Source organism: Microtus ochrogaster, chromosome 18 (genome assembly GCF_000317375.1).
Source record: "Microtus ochrogaster isolate Prairie Vole_2 chromosome 18, MicOch1.0, whole genome shotgun sequence".
Taxonomy (NCBI): Eukaryota; Metazoa; Chordata; class Mammalia; order Rodentia; family Cricetidae; genus Microtus; species Microtus ochrogaster.
Genome location: NC_022020.1, coordinates 24,701,361 through 24,711,653, shown reverse-complemented (window position 1 = coordinate 24,711,653; position 10,293 = coordinate 24,701,361). Strand labels below are relative to the sequence as shown.

Below are 10,293 nucleotides of genomic sequence, written 5' to 3'. Positions count from 1 at the left end.
TGGTCTCGAACTCACAGAGATCCGCCTGCCTCTGCCTCCCGAGTGCTGGGATTAAAGGCGTGCGCCACCACCGCCCGGCGGATTTTTGCTTTCTTGAGCCTTAAGATATCTTAACAACTGCTTGGGGACTTGAAGAGCTACCTTAGAACTTTACCTTGGGCTCAGAACTGGCCATCAGGTATAAGATGGAAGGAGATTGGTATAGAGGTAATATGTGATGTCAGTTGAGATAGTCACTTTCGATGAAAGTGGGTACAAAGTTCTGTGCTGGATTTGTTTCATTATTGTAGTTGCTCTTTATGCTGTTGCTAAACACCATGTCTCTACATATGTTTTAGGTTTTTTCTTACTCCTATGAGCAGCATCTTTATTTTATCCAGGGGCAATGATAACTTCCTGGTTTTGTATACCACTGTGTCCCTGTCACCTTCATGGTGACATATAGATATAGCACAGTAAGTATGAGTTGATGGGGAAATGAAGGGTGTGCCTCCGTGGGGCACCTGCTTGTTCCCTACCCAAGGAAACAAAGCCAAAGAGGCTGGTTCACATCAGCCGCCAATCCCTGTGGTCCTGGCTACTCAGGGCACTGAACAGGAAGATCGCTTGAGTCAAGGAAGAGCAATACAGCTGAGACCTTGGGGGTGGAGGAGGGAGAGAGGGAGGGAGGGAGGGAGAGAAAGAGAAAGAGAGAGAGAGAGAGAGGACAGTGCTATTAGTCCAAGGTGAGAGAAGGCTCATTCAGCACAGGCGATTTATCCAGGGTCCTCTTGAGACTCCGCACTTCCTGCTTCGCTACAGAGGTGGGGACGTGTGTGAACAGAGGCTGGTAGCAAGTGGATAGTGGCAGATTTGTAGTCTGAATCAGGGCCATCAGAAGTGGCAGCATATGTCTGTAGGGCACCAGGCCCTGACAGTTGCTTGGGTTTGTTTTTTTAAGGGACGAGCATCCTCCTGGGGGCCCCCATCTCAGCCACTGCATTCCCTGTGACCTTGTGCAGGTTGTACTCACACTTCAGGCTTTGTTTTCAGCAGACAAATCGTGGCTCCTTCTTCAGCTGTGAGAACTGGGGAAGAGAGTGTTTTTAAGCCAATTAGGTAAGTGGCATGGCACCAAAATAGAGCCCACATGGGCTCATTGTTTTCCTCTGAACATTTTAACAAAATCCTAGGCTGGGAGGAAGTCTGGATATCTGGAATGCTGCATTTCTTCTCTGTTCCAGGCTTCCCCTTATTCCATTCTGAGTATCAGACACAAGCAGCCTTCTGTGATAATTGCATGGAAGGGGTTGGGGCGATCTAGGAAGATGGTGGGGGCATGACCTCCTGCTGCCTGCAAAATCCACAAAAGAGGGAGAATGGGGGAAATCAGAAAGTGGGGACAGTCCCTCCTAATTTGGGGCAGCCGGCTCCACAATAAAACCGTTTTATGCTTTTGCAGCCCTTAGGACTAGAAACTAGAAAAACAGAAATTCAACTCTGACTTTGGCAGCTCTCTCCACACCTCTCTCTGTCCTTGCCTGCTGCCTCGTCTAGGGAAGTCTCAAGAGTGTAGAAGGAGGGCATTTGCCAGGTTCATGAGGCTGGATTCTAGAGAAAGGGTAGATGCTGGGGATGTGTGTTTCTGTGGCTGTTGGATGTGCGTTGTAGGGTTGGCCTTTGGTTCGTCCTTGGAGGTTGTGTTTCCACGAAGGCCAGCTCAAGGTGACCTCCGCGTACTCTGTAGACAGGAGAGTTAGCCTGCCTGAGCTCTCCGACGGTCCCGAGAAACTGATTTTGCTCCAGGGCTGAGTGAACCATATGGCAGCTAGATTACAGAGACTGTTGGCGTTTGTCACAGAGAGAACAGGATTTTTGGCTATCGCAAATCCCCCCAGGTAGAGGTGCCATGCCATCTGTGGTCACAGCATATAGGAGAGGCTAGAAGGGTATGCAGTTTGATCTCATGCACTTCCTGTCTCCAAAGAGAAGGGAAAGGCAAGTTCTAAATCAAATACCTCTTAGCCTAGGAGGCGTTTTGTTTTCTGATTTTCTCCTTGATTGCTAGTGTTTTGAAAGATATGGGGGGGCAGTCTAGAATTTACATTATTTACATTTCTCTGTTTTGAGAGCTTTAAAATCTACTTGGAGATATCAGGCTAACAACGTAGCATAAAAGCACAAGGCACAGTAGAGATACGAAGTTGAAAGAGACTCTAGAACTCAGAGAAACGGAGAGCAAATACAGCTGGAAAGTCTGCAGGAGGGAGTTAGGACTGGGGGTTAGCCTTAGAGAATGATCGGATCAGAGGGTCTTAGGAGAACCGGGTTAGCACCGCCAGGCTGAGAGAACCGTGTAAGCAGTAGAGACAGCAAGATACCCTCACAAGACCGTGAGGAGGAGGTTAACATGGTTGAAGTGAAGAAAAGGAAGATAAGATTAAGACAGTGGGGTGGGGCCAGATTAAAGAGAGAGTCTTTTGGGGCAGACAGAGGAATTCAGGCCTGGCTCTGCAGTTGATAGGACCCCATTGTAGGCACTGGGGCCGAGATATTTACGGAGAAAAGAATGCTTCATGATGCTTTATACATACAATTCTGAGCAAACGGCTGCCGTGTCCTGGAGATTAAATGTGCAGTCATAAAGTTCTTGAAGCCATGAGGAGGAGATGGGTAAATTAGATATTTTCTTTCTTTCCTAGTTTTTTTTTTTTTTTGAGACAGGGTCTCTGTATGTAACCTGGCCATCCTGGAATTCCCTATGTAGACCAGGCTGGCCTCAGCCCTATAGAGAGCCACCTGCCTCTGCCTCCTGATTAAAGGTGTGTGCCACCACTCCTAGTATTTTCTCTCCTGAACTGGGAGATCTGAGTTTGAGCTGAGCAGTGGGCACAAAGGAGCTGAAAAGGTCAAGGCTCTGACTGTGAAAGATGAAAGTGATAATAGTACCATTAACGAAAACGAAATAGTTACAAGGAAAGGTAATTTTATGGGGAAAATGATGACTTTGTTTGCTTAATAAATACTTATGTGGCATTTGTTACATTCTCGGCACCGTTCAAATCACTTCATAAAAGATAACTCAGGTAGTTCTCATAATAGCCATGAGGAATGAATATTGCTATTATCTTCTTTATTACAAAGGCAGAAACTCACGTACAGACGTGTTAGTAATTTTCCAAGACCAGCGTCCATAGCAGAGCAGGGTTCTGAAGCCAGGTCATCTACGCTCCACTCCCTGTTGTTGATGGGAGACTCGGGTGGAAGAAGAGTCCACAGAGGGTGAAATAGCTGAACGTTTCCTCTGCGCACAGCCCTTCATGGGAAATGGACAGGGTGGCATGTGTCCAATCCTGCTCAAGGGTACTAAGTTGTGTACTACAAAGGAGGGTAGCAGTGAAGAGGAGTTGGAGGGCAGACATGTATCCAGGCAGGGTTACCAGAAAAGGCTTAAAAGGAGCAGGAGGTGGGATATAAGAAAACCATGAGAGATGGATCAAGAGGAGTTTGCATAGTTGATGGTAGGGGAAGAACATCCCTGGGAGATACAAAAATCCTGAATAAAACCGTGTTACATGGGGGAGCTTAAGACGGGTTTAGAGACTAGGCTTGGCTGACTTGGCACCCTGCTCTGTCGGTGTGAACTAGGGTAGGACTTGGCTTTAGTCAGGCTGCAACAGGAAGTGTGAGCTGGGGTGCAGGAGGAGAGAGAGGGCTGAGACCCCTTGATGGAGGAGCAGGAGTCTGAGGGAAGGGACTTCACTGGACACAAGAAGTTCAGAGAATGGTGTCAGGAAAGAGGACACCTAGAAGGATGGAGGAAGGGGAGCTGAGAGCGGGGAGGGGAGGAGCCCTCTGTCTTGTACACGTAGATATATAACAATACCGTTTTTATTTCAAAATGAACCTGCTGTCCCCAAATAAGGCCTGTGGCTTCTGGGTGGATGTTTGGTCATCTGCTGTACCAGGAGGCCACTTCTGCCTCCTAGACTTTCTTTTTCAGGGGTCTTCAGCCTCCTGGGGGTACACCAAGGCCGCATTAAGTTTGTTACCTCTATATTTAGGAATCTTGGTGCCCTTCTGTCTAGACTCAAGAAGGACTTGACAAAACCCCAGAGCCTGCTTAGGTCATTGGTTCGGAGTCTATTGACTGACTCTCCTGAGCCTGATTCCTGCCTGCACAGTAGGACTGACAATATTTGTTCTGCTTACCCGACAGGGAGCTTGGGAGGATCGGAAGGGTAGTGTCTGTGAAGGAGGCAGACAACTGCAGGGTGCTATATCAGAGCACATGAACTTTGCAGCTGCTGACTGGGCTCCCTCTTGAAGGTGAGCGCTCAGGAAGTGCATTTGTATCACCTGTTCACAGCCCCTCTGCCAAGACCTCAAGGGCACGGCCATAGAGCAGGAGTTTGGGGTAGAGTAATAGTCCCTTGAGCAGGTGCATCTTGTTCCATTGACTCTAAGATGAGCCTTAGCCCCTCCCCCAAAGTTGGCATCTCCAAAGTCCTTCCATGGGCTTTTCAATTGACAGTGGGGCATGAGATGGACTAAGATGCCTCTGTTCTTGGAGGCAATGGGCCATCCATGGAAACTTTCTTTCTTCCTTTTCATTACTGGAAGCTATTTTACTTCACACTTAGGAGGCTTCTATTGCCTTAGTAAGTATGGAATTCGGTCTGCTTTTGAGTGTCTTGCAATATGTCATGGTCACCCTTGCCCACTGTACTGGAAGCAGAATTGCCTGGTACATCGAGTGTCCTGATCTCGGAACGCATCCTGTATATTGATTTTTACAGTCTCTATTGGCAATTTTAGTGTCATTTTCTCTGTCCTACTAGAAATGGAAGGCATAATGCAGCTTGATGACAGGTAACTTTGTCATCCCGGGTTTGGTTATTTGAGGCTCTGGGTGTTATTGGGAAGCTAGATCGCTCACCCTGTCTTGTAAACTCCGAAAATCAGACCCTAAGGGACAGGATAACCAGCTAGCCTTCCATGCAGCGTCCTTTCAAGAAGAATTCTGTTCTTGTTTTCTTTTTACCTCTGAAAAGATCTCAGATGCCAATCCAAATCCAGAGCCTCTCACTGGGGACCAGTTCGTGTCAGTTAGGTTTCCCATTGACTGCCTGGGTGTGGCCTTCCCATTTCAGATCTCAGGCGGTGCCTTCTGAGCTACTTGCCCTCTTTCTGGTCTTCTTGCTGTTGTATATAAACACAGAATTTATGATCAAGAATATTAAGCCATGTCCAGTGTGGCGGCACACTCCTGAAATGCCAACTTTTACTCAGGAAGCAGAGACAGGAGGATTACTACAAATTCCAAACCAATATGGGCTACAAAGTGAGTTCTAGGGCAAGGAAGTGATTCAGAGGGTAAAGGCACTTGCCACTGAGCCTGGTGGCTGGAGTTCAACACCGAGAAACCAACCGCGTGGTAGAGGGAATGGAAGGATTCGACATTGTCCTCTGACCTCCACGCATGCAACATGGCGCCCCCTAGCCCCCATAAGTAAGTTTCAAGGTAGCCAGGGATATTTATACAGTGAGGATTCTATCTCAAAATTCCCTCCCAGCCAAAGTGTTCGTGAGTGGTCAGCGGGCACCCAGAGAGGGGCATTATCAAGTATTGAACACGTTTACAGGTGTTAGTCAATTCATTTGATTCTCACAGCCACTGGGAGCAGGGCTTGCCCTTCCCAGTTGTACATCTGGGAACTTTATGAACTTCAGGCCCAGATGGGTGGACTAGCTTCTGGCTGGTCTTACCAGTTATAAGCAGTGGTTCTGAAGCCCTGTTTCCTAGGAGGAGTGAGTATAAGAACAAAGAAGTCGTAAGTAGATGATGAGCTCTGTCTGAGCACTGGGCTGTCTCCTGCTGCAATGTGGATGGCTGGATGCGGTTTCCTAAAGGGTTCTATGGTTTCTTTCCTCGTTTTTTCCAACTCTGGGAACAGGATGGTTTCCAGGGCCTGCTGGTTGGAGCTGCGCTGTGTTTTGCAGACTCTGGGCCTTCTGTGGCCCTGCTTCTAGTGGCTCCTGATTCAGGTCAGATGCAGCATGGTGCCCTAGAAAGAACCGGGTTTCTAGCCCAGCATGACTCCCTTGAGCCCCTGAGCCTGTGAGGGCAGCATTGGCAGCACCTCTCCCCAGAGCTGTGTTTATTTCTATTATGTCATTTGCTTATTATAGCCAGCCTGCTAAGTGTTACTTATCACCTCCCGGTGGTGCCCTGCCTTTTCCTCTCCTTCTGTCTTCCCCGATGTTATGGGAATTTAGGATGATAGGGACCTCAGAGGCGGTGTTCTCGGTGGGCTCCTTCTCTTTTCTTCCTTTGGAATTCAGCCTCTCTGCTGATAGTCCCTATAGACTGTTAGGAAGTCTGGCCCTGTGTGTGAGAGAGCCGCTGCTCTGGGGGCTGAGGAAGGAGTGCCTCCTTCCTTGGAGTAGAAGAGAGAGAGAGTAGACAGGGGAGAGGGCCTGGGCTGAGCAGGGATGTTGGTTTAGATCTGCAGGAGTCAAGTGCTGGGATTTGGCAGGCTTTGTGTTTCGATGTTCTGCTCCTGTCACCTTGGCATGCACTTGTCCCTCTTAAATCTTTATACACAAGGGCTGTTTTTGCAGGTCAGGCTAGGAGATGCTTATGACGTCTGGTCCTAGAGTCACCGTCCATGAGATGGCAAGTGGGAGACATGGCCCTGGATTCCAGTCGTTGGGGACTGCAGAGTAGGGGACTAGGCATGGCAGGCTGACACTTCTTTGTCTGTCTGCCTGTCCTCCCGTCATGTCACCACGAGAAGAACCAGGGCTGCTGTTCCACTAACACAGCTGTCTCTACTGCATACCGGTGCTTGGTGCCTCCCACTTCAGCGGCGTTTCCACCACTTTCCTGGTTTGACCTGGTTACACCCGCTAACTCCCAGAGCTGCTGTCACGCTACCGAAAGCTTGGCTTGGGGCAGCTTTCCTTCTGCTTTGTTCTGACTCAGGAGCAGTGCAGAGAAGGGAGTGCCATCTTGAGCTGGTGATGAGACCAGGAAAAGCTGTTTGCTTCCCGAGATGATGTTGCTCACCACGAGTGCTGGGGTCTGTAGATTTTGAGATGAACTCTGAAAACAGAAGAGCTAACTTCTCAGTGTTGCGTTCTTGGAGAGATGGGTATGAACAGACTGTGTTCAGCATCCTCTCCTCCCTGCGGTGACTTGAAGGAGAGTGACCCCCGTGACCCCCATAGGCTCATATATTTGAATGTTTGGTTACTGGTTGGTGGAGCTGTTTGGAAGGATTAGGAGGTGTGGCCTTGTTGGAGGAGGTGTGTCACTGGCAGGAAAACTTTGAGATTTCAAAAGCCCATGCCGCAGAAGGAGGGAGAACATGAGCAAGGGAGTCAGAACTGCAAGGGGTGTGCCCACCCACTGAGATGGTGGGGCTGATCTAACGGGAGTTCACCAAAGCAAGCTGGACTGGGACCGATGGAGCATGTGATCAAACCAGACTCTCTGAACGTGGCGGACAATGAGGGCTGACTGAGAAGCCAAGGACAATGGCACTGGGTTTTGATCCTACTGCATGTACTGGCTTTGTAGGAGCCTAGTCTGTTTGGATGCTCACCTTCCTAGACCTGGATGGAGGGGGGAGGACCTTGGACTTCCTACAAGGCAGGGAACCCTGACTGCTCTTTGGAGTGAAGAGGGAGGGGGAGGGGGATGGAGGAGGGAGAGGAAAAGGGAGGAGGTGGAAATTTTTAAGTAAAAATAAATAAATAAAAGAAAAAAAAGATGGGAAAAAAAAGCCCAATGCCATTCCCCGGTGGCTCTCTTTGCCTCCTTCTTGTGGTTAAGGATGTAACTCTCAGCAGCTACTCCAGCACCACGCCTGCCTTCCTGCTGCCATGCTCCCCACCATGACAGTCATAGACTCAGCCTCTAGAACTGTGAGCACCCATAAATCCTTTCTTCTGTAAACTGCCTCTGTCACTGGTGCCTTCTCAGAAATAAAAAAGTAGCTAAGACATCCCCCTCTTGTCTGAGGTCAAGTCTCCCTCCAATCCTGTAGTCAGTCTGTCCCTTCCTTTCTTCTCAGGCATCTGACACCAGTGGTTTCCTTTCTCTCTGTTGTCATGTCCCTCTCTTTATTTCTGCATTTCTACCCAATCCTTTCAACACCTTCATGCCTCCCCCCTCCTAAGTTGCCACCTCTCTTTTTCCTTCTCTTTCATAATCAAATTTCTTGAAAGAGCAGCCTATACTCCGGTTGCTTCTTTCCAACTCCAGCTTCATCAATACCATCTGAAGTGAACTTCCAGGCCCTAACCCAAGGAACGTGTTCTAGCCCCCAATTTATTTCATCTCCCAGCACTTTGACGCTGTTGACCAATTTTGGCTTTTGGAAATGTATTCTTTCTCTGACTTCTGTTTTGTTACTTTCTTAGTCTGTCTCCTGCAAGTTCAGTATCAGTGTTCATTGTTCAAAATACTTGGGATCCGGAGTGTTTTAGATTTCATATTTTATATACATCATACACACACACACACACACACACACACATATGTTTTTCGAGACAAGGTTTCTTTGTGTCACACTTCTGGATGTCCTGGAACTCGTTTTGTGGATCAGGTGGAGTTCAAACTCACAAAGATCTACCTGTCTCTGCCTCCTGAGTGCTGGGGTTAAAGGCGTGCACTACCACCACCAGGCCATAATTTTACATATTTTTATATTATATATATGCAGATATATACATATACACAGACACATATACACACATACACATCTATCTATCTATCTATCTATCTATCTATCTATCTATCTATCTCTCATCTTTCTATGTATGTATGTATGTATGTATGTATGTATGTATGTATCTATCTATCTATCTATCTATCTATCTATCTATCTCTATGTATGTATGTATGTATGTATCTATGTATGTATGTATGTATGTATCTATCTATCTATCTATCTATCTATCTATCTATCTATCTATCTATCTATCTATCAAATGATCACAAGTGCTGGGATTAAAGGTGTGCGTCACTATGCACAGCTATATTTATTTTATGTGTAAGCATGTTTTGCCTACATGTATGTCTATGTCTGTGTGTGCGGGTGCCCGCAAAGGCCAGAAGACTGTGTTGGACTAGAGTTACAGAGGGTCCTGAGCCTCCATGTGGGTGCTGGGAATGTAACCCGGATCTTCACCACCAAGTCATCTCTCCAGCCAGACTTGAACATCTTTAATCCGCCTGTGTTTTGACTGTGACCAGCCAGTGAGGTCAGATAAGGACTATTCTACTTGCTCCCACATTTTTGTTTGTTTGTTTGTTTTTTCTTGAGACTTTCAAGCTTAGACTCAGGCTTCCTTTCTCGCTCATCTCCTCTGCTTGGTGGTTAGCAGATGTCTTGAAGCTCACACAGAACCCGAACTAGACCAATGTTGCCCATCTCCCAGTTGCTCTCCCAAGATTGTTTTCCAACCATTGTTAACAACCTAAGTGTAATCATTAGGTTATGCTTTCTTAGGGTCTTTTCCTTATCTGCCCGCCCTGTCTTACCATGCAAACTCTCCGCATCTATCTTGAATCAACCTGCTAGTCTACTGAAATCATCCATGGTACATACCCATGTTCTTTCCCTGCTCATCTAAAACCACTGGGGCCTCTGAACCTTCATTCTCCACGCTGAAAGCTTTTAAAAACAGAAGCCAAATGCTCCTTACTCTGGTGTGTCCCAGGCTTCTCCACATACAAAACAACAGACTCCTCCTCCTGCCTCCAAGGCCCTGGGTTGTCTCACATCATCATCTCTGCTCCTTCCTAGCCTTGGCCACGTTGGTTTGATATGATCCCACCCTGAGAGCCTTGCACTTACGACTCTTTCTCTGAAATGCCCTTCCTTTTCCTCACCTAGAGAATTATTGTCTGTCCTGAACTCACTTCTTAAAGGAATGTTGTTTGGGATCCCAGAGTAGACAGTACAGAGACATGGTCCCTTCCACATCCCTCTAGCACCAAAGGCCTGTTTGATGTGATTGCCTACTTCCTGGGAGATGATACGCTCCTGAGAGTAGAGGATGGGTCCGTTACATGTACCTGCTGTTTGCACAGCATCTGGCACACGGGTGGCATAGAATAGATTTGTTTTTATGAGTGACTGGCAGCTGAGCACTGGAGGAGACAAATTTGCAAAAAGGTATATGGAGAGGATGCTATATTCTTTTTTTTCTTTTTGTTTTTATAGACAGGGTTTCTTTGTGGCTTTGGAGCCTGTCCTGGAACTAGCTTTTATAGACCAGGCTGGCCTTGAACTCACAGAG

General features: G+C 47.4%; 1 protein-coding gene across 3 annotated transcripts in view; it reads left to right on the top strand.

Moving 5' to 3' along the window:
* Positions 1-10,293, top strand: part of Nrg2 (neuregulin 2) — a 185,854-nt gene that overhangs the window by 18,731 nt on the left and 156,830 nt on the right. The gene's annotated exons all lie outside the window — the stretch shown is intronic.